Source organism: Rattus norvegicus, chromosome 13 (assembly GCF_021556685.1).
Source record: "Rattus norvegicus strain SHRSP/BbbUtx chromosome 13, alternate assembly SHRSP_T2T, whole genome shotgun sequence".
Taxonomy (NCBI): Eukaryota; Metazoa; Chordata; class Mammalia; order Rodentia; family Muridae; genus Rattus; species Rattus norvegicus.
In genome coordinates, this window is record NC_141546.1 from 108,330,100 (window position 1) to 108,349,585 (window position 19,486).

At 41.1% G+C, this 19,486-nt stretch overlaps 1 long non-coding RNA gene across 3 annotated transcripts in view; it reads right to left on the bottom strand.

Moving 5' to 3' along the window:
• The window catches only part of LOC102549557 (uncharacterized), a 250,849-nt gene that overhangs the window by 160,699 nt on the left and 70,664 nt on the right, over positions 1-19,486 (bottom strand). The window lies entirely within an intron of this gene.

A 19,486-nucleotide genomic window follows, 5' to 3' on the forward strand; every position in this document is an offset into this window, starting at 1 on the left:
CGCCCCCAAGGAGCTTCAGATGGAGGGAAAGGAGGAAGAGAAATAGAAGTTGAAATTGGTGATCCCCATAGGAGTCACAGTTACAGGCACAGTGCCTCAGGAGGTCATATCCCTCCTCCTGTTGTATGAACACTGGTGAACCAAGAGCTCAGAGAACAGTGGTGCTGCTTCTGTGAATCACAGGGCCTAATGCTTGGCCAGCCTCCACTCCTGCCTCTGCGAACTGAAAACAGGACAGGGATTTAATTGAATGCTTCATTCTAAATCACAGGTCACTCAGTGAGCGAGCGTCTTTGTTTGAATTTCACAGATCAGGGGCAGGAGTTCAGCTTGTTTACCAGACTCTTCCAAGCTCAGGAAGCTAAGAAGCTAAGAGTCCAGTACCTTTCCCTTCTATTACCCAACAACGGCTTCCCCTTGCTCTTGGACTGAGACTGAAACTGGCAAGATAATGGCAAGCTTCCAGATCCTCTCCCAACTCCTTAATTCCTTCTTCTCACATGTGACTCTCCACACATTTTCTTTTTCCCTCTGCCCCCATCTTTACCCAGAGCAGGCTTTGTTCACTGGCAATGCTCTGAAATGCATTCTTCTGGAATGCTCTGCCCCAGGTTTTTGCTCTATTGACCTCTTGTCATCATTCAGATTTTAATGCAGCTATTTACATTCATAGAGACCATTCTTAGCCGGCAGATCTGGTCTCTACCTCCCCTGTTCCCTGAGCTCTGTACTGCTGAGTTCCTTGCTTAGTCCTTGCTGTGTAATTACCTGATACATTTGTTTTTGTGTTCAGTCTCCCCCAAGCAGGATGTAAGAGCTCAGTGAAAGTGGTAGCCTGCCTTAGCCTTGTTTATTGCTGTTTATGCAGTTCCACAGACAGCATGCTGTAAGTATTTAACTAATATTTATTGAATGGCTGAGTAAGAAGCCCAAGGAATGCTGCCCCTGCCTTCCACTGTCCTCTGCATTCCTTTATTGCCACATTAGTATTTGAAGATGACACCCAAGATTCCCCTTACCTCCTCCTCTTATTAAACTAGGGGCTCCCTTTGCCTCAGGGGAGAGTAAAATTATTACAACCCTAATGTAAAGAGAGAAAAATAACAGTAAATTCTGATTTTCAACATTTTAAATCCATTTAAATTATGGTCTCTGGCTTATAAGGCCCAGGGCATTTTTGGTATCAGAGATTAAGTCCTTCAGGAATCTTGGCATAATATGAATGTCACAAGCAAGTGACTGAAGGAGAAGAGAAGGATTGTTCCATACAAGCCTAGAGAAGAGGGAAGATGGAGATCAAGGTGACAGAGGCAGATGGGAATGGCAGCAAGAGGGAGCCAGGAAGATAAGGAGATGTCGCAAACTCCTATGTTTTGTTGTGCTCTTAATTTGCACCTCACCTATGTTTATTTCCACTTGACCTGATCTTGGAGGACAGTTGATTCAGAGTTCCGTTGCCACCTTGTACATTCTGAAGAAGCCAGTAGTTTCAGATTAGAGAAAAGTCAGACTTACCTGTGCAGGTATAACTAGGAGACTTGGGAGAGACATTCCAGTTTGATGTGGACTCATACTGACAAAAGGGAGGTGGGAGGTCTAGTTGGATCTGAAATTAGTGTCCATATTCCCAGAAGAGAAGCAGAAGGCAATGTGTGGCATTTCCTGAGGTCCCATGAGAGGACTGAAAATAACTGAGATTGAAAGATGCCTAGAAACCTGAGGACATGAGGTAACTGTTTCTGGGATGAGAGCCAGGGACTTAGGCTCTTATATGCCAATAGAGAGACAGGGACAGCAAGTAGAGGACATATCTTTCTCCCATCCTTAAAATTCCACTTTTCCAAATGGTAGAGAACCTCATGATGAAATGAGGCAGGAGATATAGTCATCATGGATGAGCATATATTCAAAATGTATCATTTTAATACCCTGAGTTATTAAAATATGCATATATTAGGGCTTTGCAGTCAGGTAGAAATAAATGGGTCTGGATATATTAAATTAAATGTTAAGCATAGAAGTTTCCATTTCACACATTAGATAGTGGCATGGACTTTTAATTCTTTACTCACATTGGAGGCACATTCAGAAACTTTGGAGGTCATGTCTCTGAGGTCAGTAGCTCAGAAGCTAGCCTGAATATTGCATCAAAGAATATGCAACCAGCCTTCATGATACCTTTTCTACCCCTAACTGGTCATGGAGTTTCCAGATAAGTGTACTATGCCACTTAAAAACCAGGTCCAGACAAGGAACCAGGTAGGTCAGACTTTCAGTCAGTGCCTTTCATATTTGTGCCACCATGAAAGCTATCTTGATAATTTATGCCATTAGTTGTATACACTTAAGTTCTACAGTGTGAGAAATTTCTGGAATAAGCGTTGGAATCATCTGGCTTACCTTTCCCATTTTATACAGGTAAAAATAGAGGCCTCTGCAGAGGTCACTTGTTGGGGTATGAGATGGAAATCCCTATGAAGCATCTACAGCTGTGTAACAAACAAAACCACCTTGAGTTTCATTATCTTAAATCTCAAAAACCTTCTGTTCAAAAACTATAAAGTCAGTGCTAGGAGGCCATACTCTACTGGGCTTAACTCCACAGCCATGTCTTACTTCACCTGTCTTTCAGGTTCTTGAATCAGCTACCACTAGGAACGTGTTCTTTCTGTAACAGATTACAAAGCATTTTGAAGATGTTGCCTTCTGAGACTTCCACTAAGAGCTAAACAGTCATATTCACACACATTCCATTGGCTGAACAAAATCATACATTTATCCCAACTAGCAATATGTTCGAAAACATCCTCAGCCCATTCTGTAGTAGAAACCTCTAAATCAGGCAGGCAAACTGGGGTATACAGAATTCCAATAAAGAATGGGCATAAGAGACAACAGTATGCCAGCTGACCTTTAGAAACGTTCTCTAGATTTCTAACCAAATAACTCATTCATCTTTCACACAGAAATTATAGAACAAAATAAAATAAGCGGAGTTCAGTAGCCAAGAATGTCCTTCACCTGTCTATAAACCAAAGGCTTGGTAAAGTTTCCTTCAGTAAAAGGGGATTTATAGTTTCAACTTTATCAATTGTTTTTTAATTAAAAATGTATTGAGGTTCTTGAGAGTAGAGCACATAAACTAGCCATGCCAATGCTTGGCAGAGGCAGCCCAGTGTGTATATAAATTACATCCAGGGTGACTCAGTCTGGCTGGACGATAGTGCAAAGACTGAGTTACTCTGTCTCTGAGTCAGAGCTATGGAAAGAAAATGCTTACAATATTCAAAACATCCATCTCAGGCCCCTAAAAGACAGATTTTCTTCCTCCCTAGGACTTCTCCTTCAGCACTTTCAGATACTGACTTTATTTGCCATAAAATGGCTTGACTTTTATTACAAAGACAATATCAGAAACATGACCATGGTGCCTTTATGACTTGTACTTAAGTCCAAGTTAGGAATCTGGCTTCAATGTCTTTATTCTCTTGATGACCTGGAGAAAGAGCAAGGATGACCATTACTTTGAGTCTTTGAAGGATAAATAGGTGGAGCCCAGTGATATCTATGTTCTTGTCCTTCATCTATCAATTCACTGTCATCACTATCAACAGGATAATCACAGTGCCAGAAGCCAAAGATAGAACTGAGCATGGGGTTTAGCTCTTGGTAGAAAGAAGAAAGAGTAGGAGCACAGGCAGAAGCCTGAGAACAAGTATACATTAAAACAACAACAACAACAAAAACAACAACAAAAAAAACCAAAAAAAAAAAAACAGAGTACGAGTATGCATTAAAAATGTATGTCAAACTCCTGTTCTCATTTTAAAATGTGATGAGGAGATAAGAGCTCTTTGCCTCTTGCTTGGTACAGAACTGATCTGGTGAGTCTGTCTACAAACCCTACAGCATGGCATAGTAGGAAAGGGGAAGCTGCATTTCTGTCTCCTGTAGAAGAGTGTTGGAAACTTTCAGTCTTGGACAAAAGCAAATGAAAAGGCCCTCTTCGTTGTTAGAGAACATTCTGGGCACTGAACACTGGAGCAGATGAGTTAGTGCAGTAGAAGATGCTCTACTCTGGAAGTCATTCATAGCTGTGTGACCCTAAAAAAATTTCTTCTGTGTCCCTTTTTCTTTCTTTCTTGCTCCCCAATTTGAAACATCAAAGGCTTGAATCTGTCAAGCTCTAAGTTCTTTACCCAAAGCCAGAATCTCTGGAGCCAAAATTTCACTGGTTGCCATCTAGAGTGGTCCTGTGTAACAGTCTCGCCTTGTGTTACATGGTATCCTGAAAGAGTACACCATTTGGTAAGAGAGCCTTCAACTTTGAATAATAGTCCCATAGGAATATGATCTTGAGGGTATCACAATGTCAATGAAGTTCTTTTACAGTTAGAGAATGTAGATTTAAAAGTAAGAAACTAAGTCACTGTTTGGATACTCAGGAATCAGTACAGAGGGAACTATGTCACAACTGCCATACCCCTGTTCCATGATTGATATCTTGATGATGGAGTATATCACTGCTTGTCATAACCACATAAGAGGGCAGACATAGGTTCCTATAGTTAAAAAAAAGTACAGACTTTGCTATTAGGTCCATCCAGTTTCAACCATTGGCGCCAATACAACCTAGGAATATTCACTGGCTAAATTCATTCATTCATCCACCCATCTATCTATAAGTCATGCCTTGAGTTATTGCTGTGTTCAACACATGGTCATCTAGGCAAAGGAGCTACAGAAGTTAGTGGAAGCACAGGCTCTGATTCTGAGTGACAATTTTAGTGGAAGAACCATAAGGGTTCTCAGTTACATTACAATGAGTTTAGTGCTAAAGTCAAGGCAGCATAAGGCATCATGGGATATCAGAGGTTTTTTTTTTTCCTCTGTTTAAAAACTAAACAAAATATATAGACTATACTTTCTCTTCACATCCATGAAAACACTTTTTTTTTCTTTCCTCATTGTGACAACAGCCACTCCAACAGGACAGGTGGGTTAGAACTATATCAATAATCTGGTGATTAATTCATGTTGGGCATTTCTAAATGTCTTTCAACCATCTGTGTATCTTCTTTCAAGACATTCCTGTTCCTATACTCTACCCATTGTTTACTTATGCTATTTGACTTTAGCTACTGAGTTGTCTGTGTTGCTTATCTATATTGAATATTAGTCCCTTATTGGATAAGTGGTTTTCAAATACTTCCTGTTGATCTGCAGCATTCTCTATGGTGAGTCAATCTTTGTGCAGAGATTCCTTGCTGCCCTGGAATTCCTTTTGTCTGTTTTCTGTGTAGAGGTGTCTCTATCCCTGGGATTCTGTCTTTCTGTTTTTCCCCCCTTGAATTCTATCCAACATGTCTTCATTAAGATCAAGTGCTGTAGAAATATTTTTGTGCATTTTATCCTACAGCTTTAGTTCCTATGGGTAAGGATTTCACCCATGTGGAAACAATTTTCTATGAAGTATGAGATCAATTTTAGCTTCATCATTTTGTGCGTTGATACCAAATTTCTCCAGTATTGTTTATTGAAGTAATGGCCCTCTGTCCTTTCCTCATCGAATGTTTTTGGCACCATTGTTGAAGATCAGCTGATTGGAACCGTCATTGAAAAGTATACACTAGGCATTTTGGATAACCACAGGAAGATTCCTCAAAGACTAAGAATGGAACTGCCATGTATTCCAACAACTTTATCTGGGTGTATCTGTTAAGAAATGTGTGTGTGTGTGTGTGTGTGTGTGTGTGTGTGTGTGTGTAAGAAGTATTTATATTCTCATATTCACTCGGCACCATTCACATATCCATGCCATCAGTGGGTAAAGAATAGGAAATATGGGATATATTCACATGCCCGCATACATAACAGAATACAATAAATACAATACATAGTAAGCCTCATAAACATAACCAACTGGCACAGATTGTAGTTACAATCTGATTGTATAGGTGTTAAGGTTCTGTGTAGCCACACAGCTTATACAGTTCCTGATGGAGGAAATGGGATTGACAGCCAGTCCTGGCTCAGATGCTATATACATTCTTAACAGTGTCACATGATACTTTCCCCTCTACAAATGGGCTCTCATTTTTCTTGAAGAACATATAGGTCCTTCCTGGTTGCTGCCGCTGCAGAGAGCCCGTGGGGAGCACCCCACGAGCGAACCTGAGCCTCGGGACCACAGGTAAGACCAAATTTTCTGCTGCAAGAAAGCTGCCTGGTGAGCTTGGGACACAGGAAAGCAGAATTTCTCTAGGACCGGGCACGTTCTGTGTTTACCGGAAGTCCCACACCCGCGGATCCCGGCCCGCAGCAGCTCTCTGCTCCCAGACCCGGTGAGAGAGAGACCCAACCGCCTGGTCAGGTGGGCACTCCTGAGGCTGCAGAGCGGAAGAGACCACCAACTCTGCTCACCCCTGCCCACATCCCTGGCCCAAGAGGAAACTGTATAAGGCCTCTGGGCTCCCGTGGGGAAGGGCCCAGGAGCGGCAGGACCCCTGTGCCTGAGACACCGCCGGAACCTGAAAGAAACAGACCGGATAAACAGTTCTCTGCACCCAAATCCCGTGGGAGGGAGAGCTAAACCTTCAGAGAGGCAGACAAGCCTGGGAAACCAGAAGTGACTGCTCCCTGCACACACATCTCGGACACCAGAGGAAAAAGCCAAAGACCATCTGGAACCCTGGTGCACTGAAGTTCCCGGAAGGGGCGGCACAGGTCTTCCTGGTTGCTGCCGCTGCAGAAAGCCCGTGGGCAGCACCCCACGAGCGAACCTGAGCCTCAGGACCACAGGTAAGACCAAATTTTCTGCTGCAAGAAAGCTGCCTGGTGAACTCAAGACACAGGCCCACAGGAACAGCTGAAGACCTGTAGAGAGGAAAAACTACACGCCAGAAAGCAGAACACTCTGTCCCCATAACTGACTGAAAGAGAGGAAAACAGGTCTACAGCACTCCTGTCACACAGGCTTATAGGACAGTCTAGACACTGTCAGAAATAGCAGAACAAAGTAACACTAGAGATAATCTGATGGCGAGAGGCAAGCGCAGGAACCCAAGCAACAGAAACAAAGACTACATGCCATCATCGGAGCCCAATTCTCCCACCAAAACAAACATGGAATATCCAAACACACCAGAAAAGCAAGATCTAGTTACAAAATCATATTTGATCATGATGCTGGAGGACTTCAAGAAAGACATGAACACACTTAGGGAAGCACAGGAAAACATTAATAAACAAGTAAAAGCCTACAGAGAGGAATCGCAAAAATCCCTGAAAGAATTCCAGGAAAACACAATCAAACAGTTGAAGGAATTAAAAATGGAAATAGAAGCAATCAAGAAAGAACACATGGAAACAACCCTGGATATAGAAAACCAAAAGAAGAGACAAGGAGCTGTAGATACAAGCCTCACCAACAGAATTCAAGAGATGGAAGAGAGAATCTCAGGAGCAGAAGATTCCATAGAAATCATTGACTCAACTGTCAAAGATAATGTAAAGCGGAAAAAGCTACTGGTCCAAAACATACAGGAAATCCAGGACTCAATGAGAAGATCAAACCTAAGGATAATAGGTATAGAAGAGAGTGAAGACTCCCAGCTCAAAGGACCAGTAAATATCTTCAACAAAATCATAGAAGAAAACTTCCCTAACCTAAAAAAAGAGATATCCATAGACATACAAGAAGCCTACAGAACTCCAAATAGATTGGACCAGAAAAGAAACACCTCCCGTCACATAATTGTCAAAACACCAAACGCACAAAATAAAGAAAGAATATTAAAAGCAGTAAGGGAAAAAGGTCAAGTAACATATAAAGGGAGACCTATCAGAATCACACCAGACTTCTCGCCAGAAACTATGAAGGCCAGAAGATCCTGGACTGATGTCATACAGACCCTAAGAGAACACAAATGCCAGCCCAGGTTACTGTATCCAGCAAAACTCTCAATTAACATTGATGGAGAAACCAAGATATTCCATGACAAAACCAAATTTACACAATATCTTTCTACAAATCCAGCACTACAAAGGATAATAAATGGTAAAGCCCAACATAAGGAGGCAAGCTATACCCTAGAAGAAGCAAGAAACTAATCGTCTTGGCAACAAAACAAAGAGAATGAAAGCACACAAACATAACCTCACATCCAAATATGAATATAAAGGGAAGCAATAATCACTATTCCTTAATATCTCTCAATATCAATGGCCTCAACTCCCCAATAAAAAGACATAGATTAACAAACTGGATACGCAATGAGGACCCTGCATTCTGCTGCCTACAGGAAACACACCTCAGAGACAAAGACAGACACTACCTCAGAGTGAAAGGCTGGAAAACAACTTTCCAAGCAAATGGTCAGAAGAAGCAAGCTGGAGTAGACATTCTAATATCAAATAAAATCAATTTCCAACTAAAAGTCATCAAAAAAGATAAGGAAGGACACTTCATATTCATCAAAGGAAAAATCCATCAAGATGAACTCTCAATCCTAAATATCTATGCCCCAAATACAAGGGCACCTACATACGTAAAAGAAACCTTACTAAAGCTCAAAACACACATTGCACCTCACACAATAATAGTGGGAGACTTCAACACCCCACTCTCATCAATGGACAGATCATGGAAACAGAAATTAAACAGTGATGTCGACAGACTAAGAGAAGTCATGAGCCAAATGGACTTAACGGATATTTATAGAACATTCTATCCTAAAGCAAAAGGATATACCTTCTTCTCAGCTCCTCATGGTACTTTCTCCAAAATTGACCATATAATTGGTCAAAAAACGGGCCTCAACAGGTACAGAAAGATAGAGATAATCCCATGCATGCTATCGGACCACCACGGCCTACAACTGGTCTTCAATAACAATAAGGGAAGAATGCCCACATATACGTGGAAATTGAACAATGCTCTACTCAATGATAACCTGGTCAAGGAAGAAATAAAGAAAGAAATTAAAAACTTTTTAGAATTTAATGAAAATGAAGATACAACATACCCAAACTTATGGGACACAATGAAAGCTGTGCTAAGAGGAAAACTCATAGCGCTGAGTGCCTGCAGAAAGAAACAGGAAAGAGCATATGTCAGCAGCTTGACAGCACACCTAAAATCTCTAGAACAAAAGGAAGCAAATACACCCAGGAGGAGTAGAAGGCAGGAAATAATCAAACTCAGAGCTGAAATCAACCAAGTAGAAACAAAAAGAACCATAGAAAGAATCAACAGAACCAAAAGTTGGTTCTTTGAGAAAATCAACAAGATAGATAAACCCTTAGCCAGACTAACGAGAGGACACAGAGAGTGCGTCCAAATTAACAAAATTAGAAATGAAAAGGGAGACATAACTACAGATTCAGAGGAAATTCAAAAAATCATCAGATCTTACTATAAAAACCTATATTCAACAAAATTTGAAAATCTTCAGGAAATGGACAATTTCCTAGACAGATACCAGGTATCGAAGTTAAATCAGGAACAGATAAACCAGTTAAACAACCCCATAACTCCTAAGGAAATAGAAGCAGTCATTAAAGGTCTTCCAACCAAAAAGAGCCCAGGTCCAGACGGGTTTAGTGCAGAATTCTATCAAACCTTCATAGAAGACCTCATACCAATATTATCCAAACTATTCCACAAAATTGAAACAGATGGAGCACTACCGAATTCCTTCTACGAAGCCACAATTACTCTTATACCTAAACCACACAAAGACACAACAAAGAAAGAGAACTTCAGACCAATTTCCCTTATGAATATCGACGCAAAAATACTCAATAAAATTCTGGCAAACCGAATTCAAGAGCACATCAAAACAATCATCCACCATGATCAAGTAGGCTTCATCCCAGGCATGCAGGGATGGTTTAATATACGGAAAACCATCAACGTGATCCATCATATAAACAAACTGAAAGAACAAAACCACATGATCATTTCATTAGATGCTGAGAAAGCATTTGACAAAATTCAACACCCCTTCATGATAAAAGTCCTGGAAAGAATAGGAATTCAAGGCCCATACCTAAACATAGTAAAAGCCATATACAGCAAACCAGTTGCTAACATTAAACTAAATGGAGAGAAACTCGAAGCAATCCCACTAAAATCAGGGATTAGACAAGGCTGCCCACTCTCTCCCTACTTATTCAATATAGTTCTTGAAGTTCTAGCCAGAGCAATCAGACAACAAAAGGAGATAAAGGGGATACAGATCGGAAAAGAAGAAGTCAAAATATCACTATTTGCAGATGACATGATAGTATATTTAAGTGATCCCAAAAGTTCCACCAGAGAACTACTAAAGCTGATAAACAACTTGAGCAAAGTGGCTGGGTATAAAATTAACTCAAATAAAGCAGTTGCCTTCCTCTATACAAAAGAGAAACAAGCCGAGAAAGAAATTAGGGAAACGACACCCTTCATAATAGACCCAAATAATATAAAGTACCTCGGTGTGACTTTAACCAAGCAAGTAAAAGATCTGTACAATAAGAACTTCAAGACACTGAGGAAAGAAATTGAAGAAGACCTCAGAAGATGGAAAGATCTCCCATGCTCATGGATTGGCAGGATTAATATAGTAAAAATGGCCATTTTACCAAAAGCAATCTACAGATTCAATGCAATCCCCATCAAAATACCAATCCAATTCTTCAAAGAGTTAGACAGAACAATTTGCAAATTCATCTGGAATAACAAAAAACCCAGGATAGCTAAAGCTATCCTCAACAATAAAAGGACTTCAGGGGGAATCACTATCCCTGAACTCAAGCAGTATTACAGAGCAATAGTGATAAAAACTGCATGGTATTGGTACAGAGACAGACAGATAGACCAATGGAATAGAATTGAAGACCCAGAAATGAACCCACACACCTATGGTCACTTGATTTTTGACAAAGGAGCCAAAACCATCCAATGGAAAAAAGATAGCATTTTCAGCAAATGGTGCTGGTTCAACTGGAGGGCAACATGTAGAAGAATGCAGATCGATCCATGCTTATCACCCTGTACAAAGCTTAAGTCCAAGTGGATCAAGGACCTCCACATCAAACCAGACACACTCAAACTAATAGAAGAAAAACTAGGGAAGCATCTGGAACACATGGGCACTGGAAAAAATTTCCTGAACAAAACACCAATGGCTTATGCTCTAAGATCAAGAATCGACAAATGGGATCTCATAAAACTGCAAAGCTTCTGTAAGGCAAAGGACACGGTGGTTAGGACAAAACGGCAACCAACAGATTGGGAAAAGATCTTTACCAATCCTACAACAGATAGAGGCCTTGTATCCAAAATATACAAAGAACTCAAGAAGTTAGACCGCAGGGAAACAAATAACCCTATTAAAAAATGGGGTTCAGAGCTAAACAAAGAATTCACAGCTGAGGAATGCCGAATGGCTGAGAAACACCTAAAGAAATGTTCAACATCTTTAGTCATAAGGGAAATGCAAATCAAAACAACCCTGAGATTTCACCTCACACCAGTGAGAATGGCTAAGATCAAAAACTCAGGTGACAGCAGATGCTGGCGAGGATGTGGAGAAAGAGGAACACTCCTCCATTGTTGGTGGGATTGCAGACTGGTAAAACCATTCTGGAAATCAGTCTGGAGGTTCCTCAGAAAATTGGACATTGAACTGCCTGAGGATCCAGCTATACCTCTCTTGGGCATATACCCAAAAGATGCCTCAACATATAAAAGAGACACGTGCTCCACTATGTTCATCGCAGCCTTATTTATAATAGCCAGAAAATGGAAAGAACCGAGATGCCCTTCAACAGAGGAATGGATACAGAAAATGTGGTACATCTACACAATGGAATATTACTCAGCTATCAAAAACAACGAGTCTATGAAATTCGTAGGCAAATGGTTGGAACTGGAAAATATCATCCTGAGTGAGCTAACCCAATCACAGAAAGACATACATGGTATGCACTCATTGATAAGTGGCTATTAGCCCAAATGCTTGAATTACCCTAGATCCCTAGAACAAACGAAACTCAAGACGGATGATCAAAATGTGAATGCTTCACTCCTTCTTTAAATGAGGAAAAAGAATACCCTTGGCTGGGAAGGGAGAGGCAAAGATTAAAACAGAGACTGAAGGAACACCCATTCAGAGCCTGCCCCACAGTTGGCCCATACATATACAGCCACCCAATTGGACAAGATGGATGAAGCAAAGAAGTGCAGACTGACAGGAGCCGGATGTAGATCGCTCCTGAGAGACACAGCCAGAATACAGCAAATACAGAGGCGAATGCCAGCAGCAAACCACTGAGCTGAGAATAGGTCCCCCGTTGAAGGAATCAGAGAAAGAACTGGAAGAGCTTGAAGGGGCTCGAGACCCCAAAACTACAACAATGTCAAGCAACCAGAGCTTCCAGGGACTAAGCCACTACCTAAAGACTATGGACTGACCCTGGACTCTGACCCCATAGGTAGCAATGAATATCCTAGTAAGAGCACCAGTGGAAGGGGAAGCCCTGGGTCCTGCTAAGACTGAACCCCCAGTGAACTAGACTATGGGGGGAGGGCGGCAATGGGGGGAGGGTTGGGAGGGGAACACCCATAAGGAAGGGGAGGGGGGAGGGGGATTTTGCCCGGAAACCGGGAAAGGGAATAACACTTGAAATGTATATAAGAAATACTCAAGTTAATAAAAAAAAAAATAAAAAAAAAAGAACATATAGGTCACAATCCAGGACTATTTCTCCTGAAATGAAATAATAAAACCACGAGGATGCTCATTCCCCCTTGAGTTGCCTCCTTGTCCCTAGGAAGTTGCTCCTATTCCTGGTGAGAGACATCTCCACTGAGAAAGGCTTTGCAGGCAAGGCTGCCCTTCTAGGAAGCCCAGTTCACAAACCACAATGGTTTGAAAGACCTGGCTTTCCATGACACTGTGTCTGGAACACTGGATATTCTTGAGCTACCAAGCTTTGCTCCTTTTCTGATGCATCTAAATGAGAATATGTAGAGGAAGCCAAGCACACAGCATAACTCAGGGCTAGCAGCCCAGCAGCCCACCACTTCTGCTGGTGAGCTGCATTCCTAATGATTTTCTTCAAATAATGCAAACACTATTTTTTTCCTGAGAAAATGAAATATGAGAGCTCCATGTTCCACAGATGATGGGGAAGACTCATAAAATATTTTAATCTTTCCTTGTCAGGCTTCAGAAATGTGGACAGACTTGTCCTCATTTTCTTTATGCCCCGGACTTCTAATTGAAGGAGCTGGCATCAATTATGCATGTGAGTACTGCTGGGGAGGGAGCGAGAATAAATATTTGGGGGTGTCGTTAGCCAGACATCACTTCATCTTTGTGTCACCGTAATTCCCCATATCGTACAGCTTTAGATTGGAACATATGGCACTAAGGTAGGTAATGAGAACAACAATTTTCCGAAACATTATAACTTTTCCCTCTTTATGGTCACATTTAGTTACAGTACATGCTGCCATTTAGGCACAGAGTTTTATGAAAGCAAATCTCCAAGAAAAGAGGATTCAGGGCAGAGGCCTAGGATGGTCAATGGCCTGAGACTAGAGCAACCCTGCAGGTGAGATTTTGGTGGTGTGGATCAGTTGGTTTTATTTCTATAATAATCCCATTTTCACAGGAGCTAGGAAGAGCAAATCTTCATCAATTGTTCAGTTTTGTCTATGGGTTACCACTTTCCCTGCCTTCTCAGAGGTCACACTGAAAATGGCCATAGTTGAGACAGACTGAGGTCATGATGCAATGTCCAAGAGAAATCGCTCAAGTGCATTTGACATGTCTACTTGGGAGTACATGTGGGATATCCATTCCCCTCTACTACTCACAGCAAGTCTCAGGCAGAGTCTGTTAATAGAATAGGTGAGTTTAACAGTGATGCCAGTTCACATTAAGTACTACTGTGGAGGAATCTGAAACTATGAATGTAGAATCCACAACAGGGATCAGCCTGCTCTGTTCCTATCCCCACAGTGGGGCAGTTTAGTCAACCAGCAACTGAGAAAAGAAAGTCTGACCCCATGCTGTCGACGAATACAGATTTTATTTCAATACAAATCCAGGCACTATGCAATGCATTCTGGGAAATCATGCAAGCTAGTCAGAAAAGCTTGGTTTTGAAAGGAAAATAATGGGGGTGGAGCAAGAATTAAGCAAACAAATAACAAAGTGAAAAGGTACAACAGAGTGACATGAAAAGGAAGGGAAATTTAACAGCTGTTTTAGGTGGGTGACATATTACCTCAATCTGCACAAGATGTAGAAGCAGAAATAATGCAAACAAGCATATGTGGACAAGCTTAGTGATTAGCCTACATAAAAGCATGGGGAAGATGACAATCAGAACACTCTCGAATGGGCTGGAAGAATATTGCCTGGGATAGAAACCACACCATCATTGTGGCCTTGCAGACAGGCCTAGACATGGAGATAGCATTTCAGTGGACAGAGGGAGAGACAGGTAGATAGATAGGCCACTGTAGAGAGTAGCATGGGTGAAGCCCAGAAGAAGCAAAGCTTCTCAGGTGTCTAGGGAACAGTAGACCCATAGTACCCGTGCAGACTTTTAGAGATAAGTGGTGTGCAACTTGAGGTCTCTGAGGATTATCAAGGCAAATACTAGCATTTAAATTCAAAAACATATAAAGAAATGTATAACATATGCAATTATTGTGAGTGGAGCATTTGATCAGAGTTTAACACTCTCAGTTTCTCGTTTTAGATAGAGTTCTTTAAGGTGACAGTGTTCAAATGTTTAGTGTTATAGAGAAGCTATGGAGAAACCGTGTTCAATGCTCATACCCAATCTAGTTGCTCAGAATACCACAACAAATGCTACCCACCAGTCACTATCATCTGAAAGCATTATAGTTAAATAAAGCCCATTTCTCCTCCCCTGAAAAATTTCAAGTCTCACAAAGACAGAAACAGGTCTAAGGGTTTTTGTTTTGTTTTGTTTTGTTTTGTTTTGTTTAATAATCATCTCTACCCAGTGCTACTGCAGTATCTGGAACTTAGAGGAGATGTGATCGGTATTTGTAGAACTCAATAAATAAGGAATGGAAGATTTGAAAGCTGGAGAGATGCATCAGTGGTTTGGAGCACTAACTACTCTTTCGTAGGACCTGAGCTCAGTTCTAAGAAACCACACAGTGGCTCACACTGGTCTATGTGAGCATTACATGAGATGGAATTTGTGTCTAATTTAAAAAAAAAAAGTTTAGCCAGCCAGAAGAGAAGCAGACATTCTTTTCCAATGAATAGATCCAGGAAATTCATCACCACAGGAAGCACAGTGAGTGCCCTGTGCAGAGGCAGAAGCCAAAGGAACCAAGACAAAGCAGTGTGAGGTGTTAGAAGAGGTGAATGTGGCCAAACAGAGAATAGTATTCTCCTTTTTCTAAAAGTGCTTAGTTTGAATGAAACCCAAGCAATGGACCGATGGTTTGGAAGATAAGTTATTCTTCTAGCAGGATGGGCAAGAAGAGGCAAAACTCAGGAAGAGAGAATTCCATCCTTGAAGCCCACTCTTCTTAGGCAGCTGCTGGCACTCACCCGCCTCTTACTCTACGTGTGCTGGGGAGCAATCCAAGCCCTCAGCAGTTCTGTCTTCCCCAACACCATAGCCCCCAATCTGTAGAAAGCAAAGCTTCTTGGGCTACATCAGACCCCAGGTCCAACTTAGAAGCCTCAGGCTTCCCTCCGTCTGCCCTTCCACCTCCTCCCTGGTAAATGGACTACAGAGACTTCTCACTCACAGTCCATTGTTTGAAAGTTTGTGTCATACACATTATTGATCCTGCCTCCTGCTTCCAAACAGAATCTAGATGTTGAAGCACTCCTTTAATCAAAAGTAAATTATGTACAGGCCATGCAGGTCATTCAAGCCAGCCTCGAAAAAAAGGCAATCCATCATTTACTCCTAAATGTCAGTGGAATCTGGGGGTCGATACAGGCACCAATGTGGATTATGTTTATTATTTTTCTGTAAATATCAATGCTGAGAAATTATTGGAGGGAGTATATAGATGCCCTGGGAAATCAGAATATCACCTGGGAATGCAGTTGGATGGTAAGTTCAAAAAACAACTGGGATGCATGTTAGGGTGGTAGAATCCAAAACTAATCTAGGTAGGTGGTGGGATGGTGAGATCTGATCCTAACCTCGGCACATAGTTAAGTGGTCAAGGCTGTCTTAGTTACTGTCCTATTGTGAGGAAATGCCATGACCAAAGGTAACTTATAAAGAAAGACATTTAACTGGAGGATTACTTACAATCCAGAGTCATGGCAGAAAACATGGATAGAGGCAGGCAGCCATGGCACTGGAGAAGTAGCTGATAGCTCACATCTGTTGCAGAAGTTTCAGGAAGAGAAAGGGTAAAGTGAGAGAAACTAGGTCTGGCATGAGCTTTTGAAACCTCAAAGCTGATATCTAATAACACTTACTCCAATAAAGCCACACCTACTCTATCAAGGTCATATTGCTTAATATTTTCCAAATAGTTTTACTAACTGGAGACCAAGTATTCAAACACATGAGCCCTTGGGGGCCATTCTCATTCAAACTACCACACTGTCCTTCAGAAGTCCAGTAAGCTTTTGGATATGCAATACAAGAATCATTAGTGATTGAGGGTACAGAAGTCAATAGTAAGGCCCAAGGCACATGGGTAGATACCTGAGGTATATGGGTAGATGACCACGGTGCACTGGGTCTAGGCTAGATTTGGCTGTAGTAACAAATGATTCCCAAATCTCTGAGGTGAAAAGAGATTTTACCTTTTTCAGTTGCCTAGGTTGAGTATTTTTCTTTTGTTTGTGTTTTGGGAGAATAGGTTGTGAGAAAAATTCACTGTGTAGCACACATTGATCACAAAGTTGTGATCTTGCCTCAACTGGGATTACTGAAGTGTACACATGCCTAGCTAGCCTAGCTAAGACAGACTTCACTTCCTTTCATGTTTCTTATCCATCCTGGATCAAGGAGTGGGATGCCTTGTCAGTCATGTGCTTGCTTTTCCTCTTAAACAGGTGATGCTTCACTCAAGATGGACAGTATGACCTTGCAGTGGTGAAGAGGAGGAAACCATACACAGTTATCAAGCACTACTCCTAATTCTCACCGAGACCCCAGGTTTGGGGGGTGAAAGAGCATGTTAAAATAAAGCAGACACGTGGCAGAAAGTTACTCAGCAATATCCACTGGTATCTTCTCAACCCTTTCCCAGATCTGAAGGCTGAATTTGATCAGAGAGAAGATATGCTGTCACTGTGGGTCAGAGATGTAGAAGGATGACTATATACTGAGTGGGCTTTTAAGATTAGTGTCGAATGTTATGAGTTGAGGGAAGTGATAACACCCTCCTGGAGGTGAGATATTTCCATCGAGTGGCTGTAAAGACAGTATATGTCTATAGATTCTCACAGGATCTTGCAGTTCTGGAAAAGAGAGAGAGAGAGAGAGAGAGAGAGAGAGAGAGAGAGAGAGAGAGAGAGAGAAAGTAAGTCCCTGGGGAGAGAAACAGGAATCCAAGCTACCTACTGTAAAAATCTCTAGGTAATGTTGTGGTCACCTAAAATTGAGTATCCAAAGTCACTGCTACCTCCTTTCCCAGAAGTCTCTTCCTTCTCTTTTCACCTTCATCTCCACAAGCAAATTTGTGGAATTTCTGTTCTAGATGGGGTAACATGAGACCCCACACCTAGAGCCATTACTCACACTATCAGAAATCCTGCCCTCTCATTTGTAAAACAGACACATTCAAATTCAGCATCCATTAGGTCTCTATTCAAACCAAGCTTTCGGCTTTCTGAAGAAGTCCAGCCATGAACAACAATTACTCTCCTGTGAAAAAGACAACTCTAACCAGAGGATCTTAGACTTTTGATAGCCATTTGTGCATTCTTGTGTTTTATAGGGTTAATTCTACAAAGTTCTAGAATAGGAAGGAAAAAAGTAAAAATAGAACGCATGTGAATTATGGGAGTTGTTTTCATATATTTTAAATAATTAAAAGAGGTGAACTCAACTCAGATTTTGCAATTTAATGTCTGGAAAATTCTCATAAGCTCCTCAGAGGATTCTCCTCAAGTTTGCTTGATAGCAATGGGGACCACTAGCACCTAGCTCCATATCGTGGGCTAGTCCCCATCACTGGGAAGAGTTGATAACCCAAACATGTGCTCCATGAAAACCTTAAAACAAACACAAGTCCAGCAGAGAGAAAATGATCTCACACTAGACTCCATTCATAGCCACTTCCAACTTCACTCTTGTCTAAGAACTTTTCCTTATGTGTGTCTCCATATTTCTCTCTCCTCTATCAGACAACATAGGTAAAACAGTGGTGCACACATAATTCTAGTACAGGAATTCCCTGATGCTGTAATAATCTCTTTCCTACCTAGTGTCCAGTCTTGAAGGCCAACTCCTTACAGGGAACTTCTTCATAGATATACAAGAAGCTTTGGTCTTCTCAACTCTGTAGGTTTGAACCAAGACTGGAAGGACTCTTTTACCCTCTTTTGTTAAGAAAAATAATAATTTGTAAAAGGTCACAAAAAGTGTGTAGTCTCATTTGTGAGTTTCCAAAAGAAATTGCATGAGATTTCCAGAGAGTCTGACTTCAGGGACGCTTAAGAACCAGGCATTGTTCATTGCTGTTTAGAGAACATGCTACATTATGTCTGCTTTCTTAGTTTTAATTTCTATTTCTGACTTGGATGAAAATGATAGTAACTGTTTCCAAGATCACTTTAACACAAAGCTAATGGTTAGAACCACGTTCATTAAACAAATCTTTGTCCAGTGATGCTCAGATTGACACATATGTTTTCACTTCCCAAAAAACTTAAAGCAGATAGAAAATTCATTCTTGTTCCACTTTCCTCTTGCTAATTAAGAGGTATTGTTCATTATTATTATTATTATTGTTATTAATAGAATACTAGATAGGACTGGAGAGATGACTCAGAGTTCTTGCTGCTCTTGCAGAAGGTCTGTGTTCATTTCCCAGGACCCCACATTTGGCAGCTCACACTGCCTGTAACTCTGGCTACAGGGGCATCTTATGATTCTGCTCTGTGAGCACCTATATGTATGTGTGTTTGTGTGTTGATTTCATACATATATATTACACATTATATATTTTAAATTATATAATGTATTATTTATACATAATATATATAATCAACACACAAACACACATCCACATAATTAAAAATAAATCTTAAAAATATATACTAAAGGCAAGTGTTCCAGGAGTTTATCTAGATTATTTCCTCCCACAAATCAGTGTTAGAAAAGTAGCAATTATAAAATAAATGTAGCAGAGTAGAGAACCTTAGGAAAGAGCAGGAAAGAGGAGGTTGAGCAGACTTGGCTTCCGCCTTGGAATTCTAACAGATCAGGTGCAAAGGCTTTCTAGCATGACAGGGGC